The sequence below is a fragment of the Pristiophorus japonicus genome, chromosome 10 (assembly GCF_044704955.1).
Source record: "Pristiophorus japonicus isolate sPriJap1 chromosome 10, sPriJap1.hap1, whole genome shotgun sequence".
NCBI lineage: Eukaryota > Metazoa > Chordata > Chondrichthyes > Pristiophoridae > Pristiophorus > Pristiophorus japonicus.
The window spans coordinates 219,239,013-219,261,860 of record NC_091986.1 but is presented as its reverse complement, the minus strand read 5'-3'; the positions used below and the strand labels follow the sequence as shown (position 1 = coordinate 219,261,860).

Here is a 22,848-nt window from a genome sequence, read left to right as displayed (position 1 = left end):
AGGCCTAGAGCCACTGCACCGTTCCTGGAAGTACTGCAATACCAGGTTCGTGCCATGGAGGTGGATGGGTCAGGCCCCCCACACACCTCCGTGGAGGTGGATGGGTCAAGCCACCCCACCCACCTCCTATTTCCAAAAAGCATAGGAGAATCACCTTCCTGATCCAGGGAGAATCACGTTGGGGTCATGGTTACTCCCCTGTCAGGTCAGTTACGCATGATCTTGGCCAAAAGGCCGAGAAGCGATCCTGTTGATCCTTTCCTGATATGTATACCCTCGCATTTCTGGTATCATCCTTGTAAATCTTCTCTGCACCCTCTCCAGTGCCTTTTTATAACATGGCGACCAGAACTGTACGCAGTGCTCCAAGCGTGGTCTAACCAAGGTTCGATACAGGTTTAGCATAACTTCCCTACTTTTCAATTCTATTCCTCTAGAAATAAACCCTGGTGCTGGGTTTGTTTTATGGCCTCGCTAACCTGTCGCTATGTTTAGTGATTTGTGTATCTGTACTCCGAGATCCCTTTGTTCCTCTGCCCCACCCAGACTCTCACCCTCCAAGTAATAAGTGACCTCCCTATTCTTCCTACCAAACTGTAATACTTCTTTTATCTGTGTTGAACTTAATTTGCCAATTATCTACCCATTTTGTATGTTTATTAATGTCCTCCTGTAATTTGTTGCAGTTCTCCTCAGCATTGATTATTGCCCCCCCCCCCCCCAATTTGGTGTCATCAGCAAATTTATAAATTGTGTTTTTGATTCCGTTAAATCGTTAATATAAATTGTGAACAATTGTCCCAGCACTGATCCTTGTGGAACACTACCCACCTTCTGCCACTGTGAAGTTACCTTTTACCCTACTCTCTGCTTTCTGTCTTGAAGCCAGCTAGCGATCCATTCTGCTACTTGTCCTCTGACTCCACATTCTCTGACCTTGTTCATCAGTCTGCTATGGGGCACTTTATCGACGGCCTTTTGAAAATCTCGATAAATTACATCTGCTGCGTTAACTTTGTCTACTCTCTCTGTTACCCTCTTCAAAAAATTCAATGAGGTTGGTCAAGCAAGACTTTCACTTTTGATATCCATGCTGACTATCCGTTATTATATTTTTGGTTTCTAGATATTCTATTTTCTCCTTTTAGTAGGATTCCATTATTTTTCCTGCTGTTAAGCTGACTGGTCTATAATTCCCTGCACATGTTCTATCCCCTTCTTAAATATAGGTATTACATTAGCTCTCTGCCAGCCCTCTAGCACTACAATTCCAATGAATTATTAAACATGTATAGTAATGCCTCTGCTATCTCTTCCCTAGATTCTTTTAAAATACGTGGATGCAATCCACCTGGATCAGGTGGACTCAAAATCCTCTTTTGAGTTTGATTAGTTCATTTAATATATCCCCTCTTTTTACATAAGAAATAGGAGCAGGAGTAGGCCATACGGCCCCTCGAGCCTGCTCCGCCATTCAATAAGATCATGGCTGATCTGATCATGGACTCAGCTCCACTTCCCCGCCCGCTCCCCATAACCCTTTGTTCTCTTTATCGTTTAAGAAATTGTTTTTCTCTATCTTAAATTAATTCAATGTCCCAGCTTCCACAGCTCTCTGAAGCATTGAATTCCACAGATTTACAACCCTCTGAGAGAAGAAATTTCTCCTCATCTCAGTTTTAAATGAGCGGCCTCTAATTCAAAGATCATGCCCTCTAGTTCTAGTCTCCCCCATCAGTGGAAACATCCTCTCTGCATCCACCTTGTCATAATCTTATACGTTTCGATAAGATCACCTCTCATTCTTCTGAATTCCAATGAGTAGAGGCCCAACCTACTCAACCTTTCCTCATAAGTCAACCCCCTCATCCCCGGAATCAACCTAGTGAACCTTCTTTGAACTGCCTCCAAAGCAAGTATATCCTTTCGTAAATATGGAAACCAAAACTGCACGCAGTATTCCAGGTGTGGCTTCACCTATAACTGTAGGAAGACTTCCTTGCTTTTATCTCCATCCCCTTTGCAATAAAGGTCAGGATACTTAATAAAGGCCTTCCTGATCACTTGCTGTACCTGCATACTATCCTTTTGTGTTTCATGCACAAGTACCCCCAGGTCCCGCTGTACTGCGGCACTTTGCAATCTTTCTCCATTTAAATAATAACTTGCTCTTTGATTTTTTTTCTGCTAAAGTGCATGACCTCACACTTTCCACCATTATATTCCATCTGCCAAATTTTTGCCCACTCACTTAACCTGTTTATGTCCTTTTGCAGATTTTTTGTATCCTCCTTACACATCGCTTTTCCTCCCATCTTTGTATCATCAGCAAACTTGGCTACGTTACACTCAGTCCCTTCTTCCAAGTTGTTAATATAGATTGTAAATAGTTGGGGTCCCAGCACTGATCCCTGCGGCACCCCACTAGTTACTGTTTGCCAACCAGAGAATGAACTATTTATCCCGACTCTCTGTTCTCTGTTAGTTGCCAATCCTCTATCCATACTAATATATTATTCCTAATCCCGTGAACTTTTATCTTATGTACTTATTGGATTATGAGTTTAGTAATGAGATGTCATGTCCATTTGTTCTATCTCCCTGGTAAAGACTGAAATAATGATTTAATATTTTTGCCATCTCTCTATCGTTACCTATGGTATTATCCTGTCTGTCCCTTAATGGTTATATTCCCATCCTGTCCCTTTTTTTTTATTGATGTGCCTGTAAAATATTTTACTAATTTGTTTTATGTTCCTTGATAATTTAATTTCATAGTTCCTCTTTGCTTTCCTAATTGTTTTTTTGACTTCTCTCCTAATCTTTTTGTATTCTCCCTTATCACGCACTCCCCTGCTGTTTACGTACTTAATGTATGTCTCTTTCCTTGCCCTCAGTTGTTCCCTTATGGCTTTATTCATCCATGGAGTCTCATTAGTGTTTAATTTGTTCTTTCCTTTTTGCGGAATACGTTGTTCCTGCATTTTGTTGAACGCCATTTTAAATGTTTCCCATTGCTGTTCTATATCGTTATTTGCCAATATTGTTCATTTTATTTTCCCACGTTCTATTCTCAGCCCCTCAAAATCAGCTTTTCTCCAATCTATTACCCTGGTTTTTGTCACACTTGTGTCCTTCTCAATTATAATCTTAAAGCATATTGTATTCTGGTCACTATTGCCTAGATGCTCTCCTACTTTTACTTCTCTTATCTGCTATGGTTCATTCCCCATTACTAGATCCAATAGCGAATCAACCCTTGTTGGGCTTTTTATATATTGGGTTAGAAAGGAGTCCTGTACACATTGTAGGAACTCCATTCTCTTAGCCCCTTTACCTACCTCTTCTGTCTAATTAATATCGGGGTAGTTGAAATCCCCCATGATTATTCTATGGTTTTTACTAATTTCCCTAATTTGTCTGAATATTTCTTCCCCCTACCTCCCTCCCACTATTAGGTGTAGTCCACAAACCACCCAGCAGTGTGATTGATCCTTTATTATTTTTTATCTCTGTCGGTATGGATTCTATTTCTGTCTTGCAGATGGATGCAACACTTTGTCCTACTGCCATTATGTTATCCCCAATAAGTACAGCTACTCCACCTCCCCTTTTCCCTTTTCTATCTTTTGTAAATATATTATACCCGGCAATGTTTAATTCCCAGTCCTGATTTTTCTGTAGCCATGCCTCAGTAATCCCTATTATGTCTGGTTCCTCGCAATGCATTATTGTCCCCAGCTCCCCTGTTTTATAACGGACACTGTGTGCATGGCTGTACAGACAGTTTAACTCATTTTTAACAGGATTTCCTCTCACTTTATGTTTAACCATCTTTTTAGACTCTTGTTCTATAACTCTCTTTATTCCCTGGTCATCAATGTTCTCCCTTTATTCTTTCCTATGCTCTCTTTTCCTGTTTTTATATTTTAGGCTGGTTACGTTTCTTGCAGATCCCTCTTTCCACCCCCCTTTACTAGTTTAAAGACTTTGCCAACTCCCTTTTTACCGTTCCGCTAGGACACGGATCCCATCCCGGTTCAGGTGGAGCCCCTCCCATCGGTACAGCTCCTTCCTGTCCCAGAACTGGTGCCAGTGTCCCATGAAAAGGAACCCATCTTTGCCAGACCAGCCCTTCAGCCATGTGTTAATTCTCCTGATCCGTCTGCTTCTATGCCAATTTGCACGTGACTCGGACAATAATCCAGAGATTATTACACTCGGTCCTGCTTTTTTTGCTTTAGAGCCTAACTCCTGATATTCTCTCAGCAGGACCTCCTCCCTGTTCCTACCTCTCTTGTTTGTTCCAACATGGATCACAACAACTGGATTTACCCCCTCCCTTTCCAAGTTCCTCTCCTGCTGCCTTGAGATATCCCTCACCATGGCACCGGGTAGGCAACACACCCTTCGGGATTCTCGTTCTTTGCTGCAGAGGACGCTATCTATCCCCATAATTATAGAAAATAGGAGCAGTAGTGGGCTAGTCAGCCCTTTGAGTCTGCACTGGCATTCAGTATGATCATAGAAACATAGAAAATAGGTGCAGGAGTAGGCCATTCGGCCCTTTGAGCCTGCACCACCATTCAATATGATCATGGCTGATCCTCTATCTCAACACCATATTCCCGCTTTTTCCCCATACCCCTTGATGCCTTTCGTTTCTAGAAATCTATCTATAGAAACATAGACTCCCCTATCACTACTGCATCTCTATTCAGCTCTCTCATTCCCCCCCCCCCCCCCCACACCCCAGACAGCCTCCTGAGCCACAGTGCCTTGGTCTACATTGTGGCTGGCCCCCCCCTGCAGTCTTTCTCCTTGTCCTCGCAGGTAGCGAGTACATCGTACCTGTTGGACAGGACCAGTGTCTATGGGACCTCCTTCTCAACCTCTCCTAAATCCCCACTACCCGGCTCCCTAACAGTCATACCCTTCCTGAACCTGTGCTTTCCTCTGGGGTGTGACTGTATTCTGGATAAAACTGTCCAGTAATTCCTCCCCCTCCCTTATGTGTCGGAGTGTCTCCAACTCGCACTCCAGCTCAATGACCCTGAGCCAGTGAGATTCGAGATGGAGACATCTCCTGATTGGGCCAGTCTCACTGTCCACAAACTCCCACATACTGCAGTCCAGACACACCACCTGCCCTGCCATATCTTATACTAGCCTTATTTGATTAGTTAAGTCTTTATTCAATGGTTATTTATAGTTATATTGATTAGTTTAACAAGTTAAGCTTTAAGTTTAATACAGTACTTTATACTTTCCTGCAACTAGTTTAAACCACAGTTCTTGGTTTGAAGAAAGAAAACCTTAATAATCACCAACCAATCACCTACCTGCTTGTTTTTCTTTTGCAAAATGTCGAAGGTTCCACCTCTGCTGATGTCTCCTCCAATGAGGTTCTTCCTCTTCTCCCCCAAAATCCCAAATAAAACACTCTGGTTACGTGCACTCTGGCTAAGACACTCTGTGCCAATCACTCTCTCCTTGAGAGCGTGAAGGATTGGGCCCTGGATGTTACAACACTAGCAGTTTTCACCCATCACCCCCTGCGTTCGCTGACCAACATTGGCTTCCGGTTAAGCAACGCCTTGATTTCAAAATTCTCATCCTTGTTTTCAAATCCCTCCATGGCCCTCGCCCCTCCCTATCTCTGTAATCTCCTCCAGCTCCACATCCCCGAGATCTCTGTGCTCCTCTAATTTTGCCCTCCTGAGCATCCCTGATTATAATCGCTCCACCATCGGTGGCCGTGCCTTCTGTTGCCTGGGCCCCAAGCTCTGGAACTCCCTCCCTAAACCTCTCCGCCTCTCTACCTCTCTTTCCTCCTTCAAGACGCTCCATAAAACCTATCTCTTGGTCACCTGCTTAATTTCTACTTATGCAGCTCACAGGTGAATAACACTCCTGTGAAGCGCCTTGGGACATTTCACTACATTAAAGGCGCTATCTAAATACACGTTTTAAAAAAAAAAAAAATGTGTGTATGTTTCAAGGGGTTGGAATTTTATAGCAGTGAGGAGATTTACCAGGATGATACCAGGGATGAGGGACTTCAGTTATTTGGAGAAGCTGGGGTTGTTCTCCTTAGGGTAGAGCGGATAAGAGGAGATTTGATAAAGATGTTCAAAATTATGAAGGTTTTTGATAGAGTAAATAAGGAGAAACGGTCTCCAGTGGTAGGAAGGAGCGTCGCTAACCAGAGGACACAGATTTAAGATAATTGGCAAAAGAACCAGAGAGGGAAGATGAGAATTTTTTTCAGAAAGAAAGACTTGCATTTCTATAGCGCCTTTCATGACCTCAGGATGTCCCAAAGCGCTTTACAGCCAATGAAGTATTTTTGAAGTGTGGTCACTGTTGTAATGCAGGAAGCGCAGCAGCCAATTTGCGCACAGCAGGCTCCCACAAACAGTAATGTGATAATGACCCAGATAATCTGTTTTTAGTGATGGTGATTGAGGTATTGAAGGGGTTAAAATCATTATTATAATTATTGACCCCAGGACACCGGGGATAACTCCCCTGTCAACTTTGAAATCGTGGCCGCGGGATATTTTACGTCCACCTGAGAAGGCAGACGGGGGTCTCGGTTTAACGTCTCATTTGAAAGACAGCCCCTCCGACAGTGCGGCGCTCCCTCAGCGCTGCCCCTCCGACAGTGCGGCGCTCCCTCAGCGCTGCCCCTCCGACAGTGCGCCTCTCCCTCAGCGCTGCCCCTCCGACAGTGCGCCGCTCCCTCAGCGCTGCCCCTCCGACAGTGCGCCGCTCCCTCAGCGCTGCCCCTCCGACAGTGCACCGCTCCCTCAGCGCTGCCCCTCCGACAGCGCGGCGCTCCCTCAGCGCTGCCCCTCCGACAGCGCGGCGCTCCCTCAGCGGTGCCCCTCCGACAGCGCGGCGCTCCCTCAGTATTTCACTGGAGTGTCAGCCTGGATTATGTGCTCAAGTCTCCTGTGAGTTATGATGATCAAGAACGCGCTGCCTGAAAGGATGGTGAAATGAGATTATTCAATAGTAACTTTCAAAAGGGAACTGATCTGTAATTGAAAAGGAGACGTGTGCAGGGCTATGGGGGAGGAGCAGGGGGGAGTGGGACTGATTGGGTAGCTGTTTTATCTGATTTCCTTCTCTCTCTCTCTCTCTCTCTCTCTCTCTTACACGCTCTCTCTCTCTTCCACACTCTCTCTCTCTCTCTCTTACACTCTCTCTCTCTCTCTCTCTCTCTCTTACTCTCTCTCTCTCTCTCTTACACTCTCTCTTACTCTCTCTCTCTTACACTCTCTCTCTCTTACACTCTTACTCTCTTTTTCTCTTTCTCTTTCTCTCTCTCTCTCTCTCTCTCTCTCTCTCTTACTCTCTCTCTCTCTCGACGATGACAACAACTTGTATTTCTATAGCGCCTTTAATGTAGTGAAACGTCCACAGGAGCGTAGGCAGAGAAGAAGCTTCCACCTAGAAACCTGTGGGGACACTCCTTGCCCCCCCCCCGATGGGGACACAGCCTCCAAATACCCTTGGAGTTCAGTAGCGTGTTGCCTGGAGCTCCCCAATTTGCTTCCACAAAAATGATTAAAAAATATTATTCTATTTTATTTCTTGTTGAAATCGCGCATCATTATGCAAATAATTTATTGCAAAACAATTTGTTCTGAGTATGTGGGTGACACTAGCAAAGCCGGTAAAGTTGCTCCATCTCTTGTTGTCCTGAAATCGTTCTATTTTTATTTTCATGAGTTGTCGATTTTCTGTCTGACACGGTTCCTGTGGAGCCCCTCGGTCATGTTCAGGGCTGCTGTGCGGAGACATGTTGCTGAGTGAGTTCCTTGGGTGCTTTGCAGAGCAGTGGTGAAGTCCGTTCCTTTGCCCCAGCCGCGACCGTCAGCAACGCTTTCTCCTGCATCACACGGCGGCTAGTGGGCACCATGGCAACCCCCTCGACCACTGCCTGACTTACTGCAGTTAACCCTTTCTCCTTTTCGAAACATAGAAACATAGAAAATAGGTGCAGGAGTAGGCCATTCGAGCCTGCACCACCATTCAATATGATCATGGCTGATCATTCACCTCAGTACCCCATTCCTGCTTTCTCTCCATACCCCTTGATCCCTTTAGCCATAAGGGCCACATCTAACTCCCTTTTGAATATATTTAACGAACTGACCTCAACAAGTTTCTGTGGTAGAGAATTCCACAGGTTCACAACTCTCTGAGTGAAGAAGCTTCTCGTCATCGCGGTCCTAAATAACTTACCCCTTATCCTTAGACTGTGACCCCTGGTTCTGGACTTCCCCAACATCGGGAACATTCTTCCTGCATCTAACCTGTCTAAACCCGTCAGAATTTTACATGTTTCTATGAGATCCCCTCTCATCCTTCTAAATTCCAGTGAATATAAGCCTAGTCGATCCAGTTTTTCTTCATATCTCAGTCCTGCCATCGCGGGAATCAGTCTGGTGAACCTTCGCTGCACTCCCTCAATAGCAAGAATGTCCTTCCTCAGATTAGGAGACCAAAACTGCACACAATACTCCAGGTGTGGCCTCACCAAGGCCCTGTACAACTGCAGTAAGACCTCCCTGTTCCTATACTCAAATCCTCTCGCTATGAAGGCCAACATACCATTTGCCGCCTTCACCGCCTGCTGTACTTGCATGCCAACTTTCAATGACTGATGTACCATGACACCCAGGTCTCGTTGCACCTCCCCTTTTACTAATCTGTCGCCATTCAGATAATAATCTGCCTTCCTGTTTTTGCCACCAAAGTGGATAACCTCACATTTATCTACATTATACTGCATCCGCCATGCATTTGCCCACTCACGTAACCTGTCCAAGTCACCCTGCAGCCTCTTAGCATCCTCCTCACAGCTCACACCGCCACTCAGCTTAGTGTCATCTACAAACTTGGAGATATTACATTCAATTCCTTCATCTAAATCATTAATGTGCATTGTAATTAGCTGGGCGGGTGTAGGTAGGATGGTCACACATCAAGAAGACCCACAACTTGCATTAACAAAGCGCTTTTAATGTAGTAAACATCCCAGTGCACTTCACAGGAACGTTATCCGACAAAATTTAACACCGAGCCACCCAAGGTGATATTGGGACAGGTGACCAAAAGCTTGGTCAAAGAGGTAGTTGTGATGTATTTGCTTCATGGGTTCTTTGCTTAAGAATCCATAGCAACACATTGCTATTAAGAACGAGTTGGTTTATTAGCAAAGGTTTAACAATCACACTACACATTACCAGTTGAACTATTTTAGTTGTGCACTTTAAACAAATGCCCCCGACAAGGGAGGGTCACACACCAAAATACATTTTTTTTCCAGTGCCTCTTTTTTTTTTGAGGGCACCAACACACAAATTATATAAATGCCCTCTGGCCAAAAGGGGAGTGGGGTGGGGGGGGGGGGCACTAAAACCAGCAAATTAAACAAATATTAAAATTTGGTTGCTGGGGGTGATGATGCACTCCAGGCCCTCTGGCGCCCACCTCTCGTGGAAGGCCACAAGCGTACCGGTGGACAAGTCTACAGCACCTGGTATTCCCAGTCGGTCTCCCTTCCAAGTACTAACCAAGCCTTACTCTGCTTCGCATCCGGAATCAGATGAGATCGGGCTTTTTCAGACTAGTACGGCCGTAGGCACACTACCGGTTCATCCACCAGGCTCACAACCACCTGCCCCATCATGTATCCCCCGAACCCAACTGGCCGGGGTTTTATGAGTCTTGTGAACGTCACGTGACTGGCTAAGCCACTCCCAACTCAACAGCTCGACAAACCCGTGAGCATGCCCACAGGTGCATACATTACAGTCGGTTTTACGGAGCGTCTTAAAGGAGGAGAGAGGCGGAAGGTTTAGGGAGGGAGTACGAGAACTTGGGGCCCAGGTGGCTGAAGGCACGGCCACCAATGGTGGAGCGATGGAAATCAGGGATGCACAAGAGGCCGGAATTGGAGAAGCGCAGATATCCCGGTGGGTTGTAGGGTTGGAGGAGGTTCTCTCCGACAGTGTCCCGATTTTAGTACCTTCCTGATGTGCAGTATTGCTGCTGTGCTGTCACCAGGGATTTAGCGACATGTAACGGAGAGTGTGTGTGTTGGCTTAAGCTGTGAGAAGCACCCAACGGTTGAACAGTACACTGTGTCCTCTCCAAACTCTCCAAACTGGGGCTGTCTCTGGAGAGGCAACCTTGAGCTGTGTAACAACGGAGGTGGGGAACAGGAACATCACAATTACTAGACGATAATCGATCCTGGTCCGTCGCGTTCACCACCTCCCACACTGAGAGTCCATGATCCAACGATAATGGAATTGTTGACCAATCACAGCGATCCATCACTATCAATGCGTGTTCAACACACCCAATCTGGACAGAGTAGAGAGAAAGAGAAACTGTTCCCATTGGTGGAAGGGTGGAGAACCAGAGGACACAGATTTAAGGCGATTGGCAAAAGAACCAAAGGCGATGTAAGGAAAAACGTTTTTACGCAGCGAGTGGTTAGGATCTGGAACGCGTTGCCTGAGAGGGTGGGGGAGGCAGACTCAATTGTGGCTTTCAAAAGGGAGTTGGATAAGTACCTGAAGGAAAAACTATTGCAGGACTATGGGGAAAGAGTGGGGGTGTGGGACTGGCTTAGAGTCAGCACAGGCTCGACGAGCCGAATGGCCTTCCATGCTGTAACCATCCAATGACACGAGGTGAAGGAAATCCCCAGTGGTGGAGGGGTTTGGGAACCTCAGGTCCTGAGTCACCTCTCACTCCCCAATTCGCAACACTCAACCACACGTCCCCTCTCAAATTACTCAGATACTATATAGGGCCCAAGTTTCCACATGATTTGCGCCTGATTTTTAGGAGCAACTGGTGGAGAACGGACTATCTTAGAAATCGGAATTCTCCACATTTTTTTTTCTGCAGTTCTAGTCAGGTAGAACAGTTCTACTTTAGAACAGAATTTTTTCTTCAAAAGGGGGCGTGTCCGGCCACTGACGCCTGATTTGAAAGTTTCCACAGTGAAAACGTACTCCAAACTAAAGTAGAATGGAGCAAGTGAAGATTTTTGTAGAACTGAAAAAACCTGTTCTACACATTAAAAAATCAGGCGAAGGTTACAAATTAGGCGTCCAGAACGAGGTGGGGGGGAGGTGGGGGGAAGGGAAGTCATTACATTATACAATAAATCCTTATTTATACTTCTACAAATATTATACAAATAAATCCAACCTGAATAAACATTTATAAGCAAAGAAAAGGTTAAATAAACCATCTTCCTACCTGTGTGAAAGTGCTTCAGGCAGGCCTTTCGGGACCGAAGGCTGAACGGGCTGGCCCGAGACTTCGGGCAGGGCCCGTCCCCAGCACCAGATTTACAGGTAGGTGGCATTGGGTTGGGTCGGGTCGGGGAGGTTCGGTTCGGGGGGAGGGAGGGAGAGAGAGGGAGGGCGGGGGGGGGGGGAAAGAGAGAGAGAGAGAGAGAGAGAGAGAGAGAGAGGGGGAGGTCAGGTCGGGGGGAGGGAGGTCAGGTCGGATCCAGTCCGGGGGCGGGGGGGAGCGGGAGCGGGAGTCGGGTCGGGTCCAGTCAGGGCCGGGGGGGGAAGCGGGAACAGGAGCGCGGGTCGGGTCGGGTACAGTCGGGGGGTGGGGGGGCGGAGCGGGAGCGGGGGTCGGGTCGGGGGTGGGGGTGGGTGGGAGAGCGGGTGTCGGGTCTGGTCCGGAGGCGGGGGGGGGGGGGGGGAGAGCGAGTGTTGGGTCTGGTCGGCGGGGGAGCAGGAGCTGGGTGTGGGAGGAGCCTTATTCACGCGGCCCCAGTGAGGCCATTCGGCCAGGGCTAGGGGCTGCGTGCTTCGGGCCCCTCCCACACAGTTCGGCGCCTGGAGCTACTGCACATGCGTGCCCACTGTAGCGCGCATGTGCAGAGGTCCCGGCACTGTTTTCAGCGCAGGGACCTGGCTCCGCCCCCCCCCCACAGCTCGTGCTGGTTGCGCCGAGGGCCAGAGGACCTGCAGGGAGGTGGAGAATACGGAGGGTTTTTTTAGGCGCACTTTGTGGCGCGAAAAACGAGCGTCCAGGTTGGGACTGCGCCATTCTCGGCGCGTGTGGAAACTTGGGCCCTATATCCCAAAATGTTATTTCCTGAAAGGAATCTTATCTCCTCATCTTCAGCAGTCCCACGGAATCGAGGAAGACTTGCTCCCACTCTAAAAGTGAGTTCTCAGGTGACTGAACAGTCCAATACGGGAATTACAGTCTCTGTCACAGGTGGGACAGACAGTGGTTGAAGGAAAGGGTGGGTGGGGAGTCTGGTTTGCCGCACGCTCCTTCCGCTACCTGCGCTTGATTTCTGCATGCTCTCGGCGACGAGACTCGAGGTGCTCAGCGCCCTCCCGGATGCACTTGCTGCACTTGGGGTGGTCTTTGGCCAGGGACTCCCAGGTGTCGGTGGGGATGTTGCACTTTATCAGGGAGGCTTTGAGGGTGTCCTTGAAACGTTTCCTCTGTCCATCTGGGGATCGCTTGCCGTGTAGGAGTTCCACGTAGAGCGCTTGCTTTGGGAATCTCGTATCAGGCATGCGAACAATGTGGCCCGCTCACCTGAGCTAGTCGAGTGTGGTCAGTGCTTCGATGCTGGGGATGTTGGCCTGGTCGAGGACGCAAACGCTGGTGCGTCTGTCCTCCCAGACTACTTTGTAATTGACTGAAGCAGGACTGCAGGTATCTGCCTCGGGAGCCAATTACTGGCTGGTTGGTGTGAGGAGAATGGCATTGACTGCATTATCACTGTGAGTGTTTTGTTTTCAGTTGGAACCACTACCCCGTGATGAGTCTGCATACGCCCTCATTGGTTGCTGTGTGTGGGATTGAAGGTGATTGGAAAATAAAGGAAACTGAAATATTTGCGACCGAGAATTAGGCAACAAAATATCCACTTGCAACATGGAGGTGGTGGGTGGGAGTGTGGATAGAAAACAGGAACAAGAGGAGGTCGTTCAGTCCCTCGAGCGACTTCCCTCATTCAGACACGCCATGGCTGATCAACTCCAGCTACTCGCCTTCGCTCCATAGGCACTGATAACCCTAACCCAACAGAGAAACCTACCGATCGCAGTGCGGAAGGCTACAGTATCCACAACTAGAGGCTGCACCCTGGAGCTGGTGTGTACAGTTTTGGTCTCCTAACTTGAGGAAGGACATTCTTGCTATTGAGGGAGTGCAGCGAAGGTTCACCAGACTGATTCCCGGGATGGCGGGACTGACCTATCAAGAAAGATTGGATCAACTGGGCTTGTATTCACTGGAGTTCAGAAGAATGAGAGGGGATCTCATAGAAACGTTTAAAATTCTGACGGGTTTAGACAGGTTAGATGCAGGAAGAATGTTCCCAATGTTGGGGAAGTCCAGAACCAGGGGTCACAGTCTTAAGGATAAGGGGTAAGCCATTTAGGACCGAGATGAGGAGAAACTTCTTCGCCCAGAGAGTGGTGAACCTGTGGAATTCTCTAGCACAGAAAGTTGTTGAGGCCAATTCACTAAATATATTCAAAAAGGAGTTAGATGTAGTCCTTACTACTAGGGGGATCAAGGGGTATGGCCAGAAAGCAGGAATGGGGTACTGAAGTTGCATGTTCAGCCATGAACTCATTGAATGACGGTGCAGACTCGAAGGGCCGAATGGCCTACACCTGCACCTATTTTCTATGTTTCTATATAACCTCCTCCAGCACCTACAACCCTCTGAGATCTCTACGCTCCCTCCAAATCCCCTCTCTTGCACATCCCCTGATTTCCTTTGCTCCACCATTGATGGCCGTGCCTTCTGTTGCCTGGGCCCCAAGCTCTGGAACTCCCTCCCTAAACCTCTCCACCTCTCCGCCTCTCTCTCCTCCTTTAAGACGCTCCTTAAAACCTACCTCTTTGACCAAGCGTTTGATCATCTGTCCTAATGTGGCTCGGTGTCAAATTATATTTGATTACGCTCCTGTGAAGTGCCTTGGGGCGTTCCACTATGTGAAAGGCGCTATATAAATGCCAGTTGTTATCTATTCTGCATTGTTCTGGTGCCCTGTCAGCCCATTTATAATAAGTGGGTTGACAGTGGCGATGAGCTCACGCCCATTGGGAACTCCAGGCCTCGAGGGGAGGGTGGGTGGTTTGTGAGGTACTATCGATTGGAATATGGGAAGCACATACCACAGAGAATCAACACCGTCACAAGGTGAAACATAGAAAATAGGTGTAGGAGTAGGCCGAACGGCCCCTCGAGCCTGCACCACCATTCAATATGATCATGGCTGGTCATGCAACTTTAGTACCCTATTCCTGCTTTCTCTCCATACCCCTTGATCCCTTTAGCTGTAAGGGCCACATCTAACTCCCTTTTGAATATATCTAATGAATTGGCCTCAACAACTCTCTGTGGTAGAGAATTCCACATGCCCACAACTCTCTGAGTGAAGAAATTTCTCCTCATCCCGGTCCGATATGGCTTACCCCTTATTCTTAGACTGTGACCCTGGTTCTAGACTTCCCCCAACATCGGAATGTAAAATTGGTGCGTCAAATAAAACTGATCAAGACAAGGTCGAGATCCAAAGGAAATTGTCAGCCGTGGCTCAGTGGGAACCTTCTGAGTCAGAAGGTCGTGGGTTCAAGTCCCACTCCAGAGACTTGAGCCCTTAATCCTGGCTGATACTTCCAGTGCAGTGCTGAGGGAGCGCCGCACTGTCGGAGGGGCAGTGCTGAGGGAGCGCCGCACTGTCGGAGGGGCAGTGCTGAGGGAGCGCCGCACTGTCGGAGGGGCAGTGCTGAGGGAGCGCCGCACTGTCGGAGGGGCAGTGCTGAGGGAGCGCCGCACTGTCGGAGGGGCAGTGCTGAGGGAGCGCCGCACTGTCGGAGGGGCAGTGCTGAGGGAGCGCCACGCTGTCGGAGGGGCAGTGCTGAGGGAGCGCCGCTCTGTCGGAGGGGCAGCACTGAGAGACATAAAAGATCCCACAGCACTTTTCCGAAGAAGAGAAGGGGAGTTCTCCCCTGGTATTCTGGCCCAATATTTATCCCTCAACATCATTAAAAACAGATTATCTGGGTCATTATCACAGTGCTGTTTGTGGGAGCTTGCTGTGCGCAAAATGGCTGCCACGTTTTCTACATTACAACAGTGACTACACTTCAAAAGTACTTCATTGGCTGTAAAGCGCTTTGGGACGCCCTGAGGTGGTGATGGAACCACACCACAGTATTCAGACAGACCCTCTGATTCTGGCCCAGTGGAGCCGCTATTCTCATTGGCTCAGAGTGAGGATCTTGATGACTGCATCCCCAGTATTGAAGCACTGACCACACTCGACCAGCTCCGCTGGGCAGGCCACATTGTCCGCATGCCTGACACGAGACTCCCAAAGCAAGCGCTCTACTCGAACTCCTACACGGCAAGTGAGCCCCAGGTGGACAGAGGAAACGTTACAAGGACACCCTCAAAGCCTCCCTGATAAAGTGCAACATCCCCACCGACACCTGGGAGTCCCTGGCCAAAGACCGCCCTAAGTGGAGGAAGTGCATCTGGGAGGGCGCTGAGCACCTCGAGTCTCGTCGCCGAGAGCATGCAGAAAGCAAGCGCAGGCAGCGGAAGGAGCGTGCGGCAAACCAGACTCCCCACCCTTTCCTTCAACCACTGTCTGTCCCACCTGTGACAGAGACTGTAATTCCCGTATTGGACTGTTCAACCACCTGAGAACTCACTTTTAGAGTGGAAGCAAGTCTCCCTCGATTCCGAGGGACTGCGTGTGATGATGACATTGGGGTTAAAGTAATTGGGGCATTGGCCCCACCGAAGTGTGTTTCTTGACAGAAAACCTTTTGTGTTTGTGAGGGGTTCGAGATGTGTTTCTTTGTGCCAAGCGTGTTGCAGGAAATGGTAGAACTGGACACTGATCTTTGGCTGATGATGCAGGAATGGGGGGCAGAGAACCCGTGGATTGAAACCGACCCCTTGCAAAGCCTCACTGGGTGGATCAAGAACGGTTTGGTTCCCACGTGTACTGTGTTGAGAGGGCTGGACTTTGGGAGTTACTACGGATCCAGCTCGTTGGATGATTACTGTGTGAACTTTTACTGGCGAACTGGTTGTATGGTTCACTCCGACTGAGGCGCAGAAAAGCATCTGAGAGATTCCTTATCTTATTTTTTTGTGAACATATCTTGTGCTTGTGGTTTTGTCTGTACTTTTCCATGCCTTGAAAACAACATTTTTCTTTTAAATATTAATTTCTGTAAATTGTCAGCCGTGGCTCAGTGGGCAGCTCTGTTGCCTCTGAGTCAGAAGGTTGTGGGTTCGAGTCTCGCTCCAGGGCCTTGAGCACACAAAATCCAATACCGCCCCTCCGGCAGTGCGGCGCTCCCTCAGCACTGCCCCTCCGACAGTGCGGCGCTCCCTCAGCACTGCCCCTCCGACAGTGCGGCGCTCCCTCAGCACTGCCCCTCCGACAGTGCGGCGCTCCCTCAGCACTGCCCCTCCGACAGTGCGGCGCTCCCTCAGCACTGCCCCTCCGACAGTGCGGCGCTCCCTCAGCACTGCCCCTCCGACAGTGCGGCGCTCCCTCAGCACCGCCCCTCCGACAGTGCGGCGCTCCCTCAGCACCGCCCCTCCGGCAGTGCGCCGCTCCCTCAGCGCTGCCCCTCCGACAATGCAGCGGGGGGCAGTGTTGGTGGAAATGTTGCTCAAACTGTGGGGGGAGAAGGGGTCCCACGTAAATTTGAAAACAAATTGAAACCGTTTGAGCAATAGAATGCCTGGCAAATGTTTTTTTTTATTCTCGGGATGTGGGCATCGCTGGCAAGGCCGGCATTTATTGCCCATCCCTAATTGCCCCTTGAGAAGGTGGTGGTGAGCTGCCTTCTTGAACCGCTGCAGTCCGTGTGGTGAAGGTGCTCCCACAGTGCTGTTAGGGAGGGAGTTCCAGGATTGTGACCCAGCGACGATGAAGGAACGGCCGATATATTTCCAAGTCAGGATGGTGTGTGACTGGGAGGGGAACGTGGAGGTGGTGGTGTTCCCATGCACCTGCTGCCCTTGTCCTTCTAGGCGGTAGAGGTCGCGGCTTTGGGAGGTGCTGCCGAAGAAGCCTTGGCGAGTTGCTGCAGTGCATCTTGTAGATGGTACACACTGCAGCCAGGGGGCGCCGGTGGTGGAGGGAGTGAATGTTGAAGGTGGGGGATGGGGGGCTGATCAAGCAGCTGCTTTGTCCTGGATGGTGTCGAGCTTCTTGAGTGTTGTTGGAGCTGCAACTCATCCAGGCAAGTGGAGAGTGTTCCATCACACTCCTGACTTGTGCCTTGTAGATGGTGGAAAGGCTTTGGGGAGTCAGGAGGTGAGACACTTGCCGCAGAATACCCAGCCTCTGACCCGCTCTTGTTGCCACAGTATTTATGTGGCTGGTCCAGTTAAGTTTCTGGTCAATGGTGACCCCCAGGATGTTGATGGTGGGGGATTTGGCGATAGTGAATGGAAAGACAGGAGGAAGCCTTGAAACGATTGCTAGTTTCAAACAGTTTCGCTCGTGGGTGCAGCAGTTGCTGACGTTGTCCAGATCGGAAGATAATCTGTGGCTTTGTGCTGTGCTTCGGGTGCGATCGCATGCAGTGCCGGATATTCCGGACCGATGTGATGCGATGACCTTATTTTTGATCGATTTATGCGTGGGGAATATTGTGGGGTTTTTTCCCCCCGAGGATAGGCCCAACCCCTCGAGCTGTTTTCTTCAATGTTCATCTTTGTATCTTCGCGCCGGTCCATGGGGGAACAGGACGAGTTAGCGGGTGTGTTGTGTATGCAATAACTGTTAGACTGAGTACTGTTTAACTCCAAGAGGTATGACCTTGGCTCTGCTTTATTAAGGCCCAAAGTTCCTCATATACAAAATAGCTGGCCTTTTATACTTGGGCTGCTCACACGTGCGTGCAGCCCAATGGCCTCCAACAGTGACGCCATCTAGTGGCTAGTGATCCCAAAAGTATATATATGACAATACCCCCTCAGATATTAACACAGCCTTTTACAAATTGAGACGGTCCGATGTTTCACACTCCTGGGTTGACCGTCTCAGTTCAACTCCAGCCTTGGCTGAGTGTTCAGAGTCTGTTGTGACTGGTGGCTGGGTGGCTGACCTGGTGGGAGTGGCAATGGCCATGTCAGGGATTGAAAGTCCATTTTCATTGAACATGTCAGTGATTGAAAGTCCCGATTCACTGATGACCACCGAGTCCTCTGATGACTGGGGGTAGGTTGGTTGGTCGTCGATTGTCTCTTCCTCCGACTGTTCCGGTTCGTCTGTGTGCCGCAGCTTTGTCTGATCCATATGTTGCCTGCATGTTTACCCATTTTTGAGCGTGACAATAAATACTCTGTTGCCCTCCTTGGCCATGACAGTACCAGCGATCCACTTGAGACCCTGACCATAATTCAGAACATATACAGGATCATTTTCAGAAATATCACGTGACACAGCTGCGCGATCGTGATACCCTTGCTGACTTTGTCTTCTATATTCAACATGATTATTCAAGTCAGGGTGTACAAGAGATAGCTTGGTCTTAAGACCTCTCTTCATCATTAGTTCAGCAGGCAAGACCCCGGTAAGCGTGTGTGGTCTTGTCCTGTAACTCAGCAGTGTGCATGACAGGTGGGTCTGCAGTGACCTTTGGGTTACTCGCTCCATACTCTGCTTTATGATTTGGACAGCATGTTCTGCTTGCCCATTGGATGCAGGTTTGAACGCTGCTGACCTTACATGTTTGATACCATTGAGTTTCATGAACTCTTGAAACTCCTGACTGGTGAAGCACGATCCGTTGTCGCTAACAACGATGTCAGGCAGACCATGTGTCACGAACATGACACTGAGATTCTCAATGGTAGCTGTGGATGTGTTGGATGACATGATTATACACTCTATCCACCTCGAATATGCATCCACCACAACTAAAAACATCTTCCCCAGGAAGAGACCTGCAAAGTCTATGTGGATCCTGGACCATGGTTTGGACGGCCACGACCACAGACTCAGCGGCGATTCCGCTGGTACTTTGCTGAGCTGCATGCAAGTGTTGCACTGATGCACACATGATTCCAGCTCAGAGTCAATTCCCAGCCACCATACATGAGACCTGGCGATGGCTTTCATCATTACAATGCCGGTTATGTAGCTCATATACAAATTTCTCTCTCCCTTTCTTGGGCATAACAACACGATTGCCCCACAGTATACAATGCGACTGAATAGACAGTTCGTCTTTGCGACGAATGTAAGGTTTGGTCTCCTCGCACATTTGCTTGGGTATGGCAGACCAATCACCTTTGAGGATGCAACTCTTCACCGATTAAAATCGGGTCCTGGCTGGTCCAGGTCTTAACTTGTTGGGCCGTGACAGGGGTTCCTTCACTCTCTAAAGCATCCATAACTAACAATAGGTCTGCCGGTTGTGGCATTTCCACCTCCGGTGTGGGCAACGGCAGACGGCTCAAAGCATCGGCACAATTCTCGGTGCCAGGTCTATGGCGAATGACATAATCATAAGCGGATAATGTCAGCGCCCACCTCTGGATGCGGGATGAAGCTTTGGTATTGATACCTTTGTTTTCAGAGAACAGTGAAATGAGCGGCTTGTGATCTGTCTCCAGTTCAAACCGAAGACCGAACAGGTACTGATGCATCTTTTTAACCCATACACACAGGCTAGTGCTTCTTTCTCTACCATGCTGTAGGCTCTTTCTGCTTTAGACAAACTTTTTGAAGTTTACCCGACTCATTAGCTTGTTGGAGTACGCAACCAATTCCATATGACGAAGCATCACCGGCCAATACTAAACATTTGCATGGGTCATAATGTACCAGCAGCTTGTTAGGGCAAAGCAGATTAGTGGCTTTCTCAAAAGCTCTGTCTTGAGACGCACCCCAAACCCAGTTGTCGCCTTTTCTTAGCAACATGTGCAGTGGTTCTAATAATGTGCTCAATCTAGGTAGGAAGTTACCGAAGTAGTTGAGTAGACCCAGGAACGAACGCAGCTCCATCACATTCTGCGGCTTGGGTGCATTCTTGATGGCCTTGATTTTCGCGTCCGTGGGCCTGATTCTGTCAGCAGCAATTTTCCTCCCCAGGTATTCGACCTCTGGTGCTATGAAGACGCACTTCGAGCGTTTCAGTCTGAGTCCCACTTTGTCCAGACGATGTAGAACTTCTTCCAGGTTGTTCAGCTGTTCCTCGGAGTCACGACCTGTGATCAGGATGTCATCTTGGAACACGACAGTTCTGGGAACAGACTTCAGTAGACTCTCCATGTTCCTCTGAAGTATTGCTGCAACCGAGCGAATTCCAAAAGGGCACCTGTTATAAATAAACAGTCTTTTATGCGTGTTAATGCACGTAAGTCTCTTCAACGTCTCGACCAGCTCCTGTGTCATATAGGCCGACGTCAACTCCAGTTTGGTGAACGACTTCCCCCCCCGGCTAGCATTGCAAACAAGTCATCAGCCTTCGGTAACAGGTACCGATCCTGTTTCGAAACCCTGTTGATCGTAGCCTTGTAGTCGCCACTGATTCTGATTGTGTGCCTTCACTTTTCAGCACAGGAACAATGGGGCTGGCCCATTCATTAAATTCAGCTGGTGATATGATCCCTTCATGCTGGAGTCTGTCCAGTTCGATTTCACCCTTCTCCCTCATCATATACGGAACTGCCTGAGCTTTATGATGGATGGGTCTTGTATCTGAGTCCACGTGGATCTGCACCTTGGCTCCCGTGAAGTTTCCGATGCCTGGTTCGAACAGCGAGGGGAACTTGCTCAGCACTTGAGCACATGTATCTTCCTCCGACGACAACGCCTTGATGTAGTTTCAATCGCATCTGAATTTTTTCAGGCCAGTTCCTGCCGAACAGCGTTGGGCCGTTGCCTGGGACAATCCATAGCGGTAACTTGTGAACCGCACCGTCATACGAAACCTTTTGGCAGTGCCACAATTAATCACCATTATGAGTTCTTTGGTGTACATGCGCAACTTGGCATTGACTGGACTCAGCCTGGGCGTCACAGCCTTCGTATCCCACAGCTTGTCGAATGCCCTCTGGCTCATTATCGATTGACTCGCCCCCGTGTCCGGTTCCATCGATACCGGCACCCCATTAAATTTCACATTGATCATTATCGGTTTACTCTTAGTTAGGAACGGGTACAGTCCATACACTTCCTCCTCTGGTATCTCGGATTGCGTATCCGGATCCGCGCTCGTCTGACCATCATCCTCCATGTGGTGTGTTGCAGCACGCTTGCTCATCTGCAGACACTTACGCTGGAGACACTCTCAGACAGCCTTTGCAACTATATTGCTTACATCGGCACTGCTGGTGCCGGTGATTTTCCCCACAACGCCAACACGGAGAAATCGGATGCATTCCCGCTGGCGGACTTTGGGCAGCCACGGGTTTCGCGTACGCAGTCGGGTAGGCCCCGCCATGTGCCGCTCTGCCGAACACCGAATCATTCATATTTACAGTACTTGCCGAGTTTCGATTTTTTTTTTTTTACTGATATCTGCTTTGGACTTCTATCCATCGTCATGCATGACTGAGCGATCGTGATGGCCCTGTTCAAGTCCAACATCTCCACCGCCAGTCGTTTACGCAGGATCATCTCGTGGTTGATGCTGATTACAAAGAAGTCCCGCAGCATGTCTGCCAACACAGCCCCGAACTTACACGGTCCCACTAGACGTCTCAGCTCGGCAACGAATTCCGCCGCGCTCTGGCCCTCCGAGTGAACGTGCGTGTAAAATCTGTATCTCGAGATGATGATGCCTTCGTCTGGCTTAAGGTGGTCCTGTACCAGTGTACACAATTCTTCATACACCTTCTCTGTTGGACTCTGCAGGAGTAGATTCTTTATCAGGCCATAAAATTTTGGACCGTAAACCGTGAGGAACACCGCCCGGCGCTGATCTACGTGGCTGACCTCCTCCATTTTGTTGGCCACAAAGAACTGGCCCAAACGGCTCACAAAGTCTGCCCAATCTTCTCCTTCCACAAATCGCTCCAACAATCCAAGTGTGCTCATTTTTGCATGCAAAGGTTCTTGTTGCCTCGTCGCCTAATGTTGTGTATGCAATAACTGTTAGACTGAGTACTGTTCAACTCCAAGGTATGACCTTGGCTCTGCTTTATTAAGGCCCAAAGTGACTAATGTACAAAATAGCTGGCCTTTTATACTTGGGCTGCACACACGTGCGTGCAGCCCAATGGCCTCCAACATTGGCGCCATCTAGTGGCTAGTGATCCCAAAAGTACATACATGACAGGGTGGAATCTCGAGGCTGAGAAACAGTCTGGCAGCGTGGTGTGGTGATTGTTTGTGTATCCTTTCCCTGCTCGCGCTCTCTGGGAGTGTCGCGGGCAGCTCTGGGCACCACTCGCCAGGAAAGATGTCAGGACCTTGTAGAGTATACAGGGGAGGTTTCTTCATCGGAGGCAGTCCCTCGGAGTCGAGGAAGACTTGCTTCCGCTCTAAAAATGAGTTCTCAGGTGACTGAACAGTCCAATACGGGAATTACAGTCTCTGTCACAGGTGGGACAGACAGTGGTTGAAGGAAAGGGTGGGTGGGGAGTCTGGTTTGCCGCACGCTCCTTCCGCTGCCTGCACTTGGTTTCTGCATGCTCTCGGCGACGAGACTCGAGGTGCTCAGCGCCCTCCCGGATGCACTTCCCCCACTTAGGGCGGTCTTTGGCCAGGGACTCCCAGGTGTCGGTGGGGATGTTGCACTTTATCAGGGAGGCTTTGAGGGTGTCCT

General features: G+C 49.1%; 1 protein-coding gene and 2 pseudogenes across 1 annotated transcript in view; 1 reads left to right on the top strand and 2 right to left on the bottom strand.

Annotated features, from left to right (window-relative positions):
* The window catches only part of LOC139274675 (arf-GAP with Rho-GAP domain, ANK repeat and PH domain-containing protein 1), a 253,972-nt gene that overhangs the window by 1,359 nt on the left and 229,765 nt on the right, over positions 1-22,848 (top strand). The gene's annotated exons all lie outside the window — the stretch shown is intronic.
* On the bottom strand, positions 9-246 carry LOC139275379 (U2 spliceosomal RNA; annotated as a pseudogene).
* On the bottom strand, positions 9,542-9,660 carry LOC139275362 (5S ribosomal RNA; annotated as a pseudogene).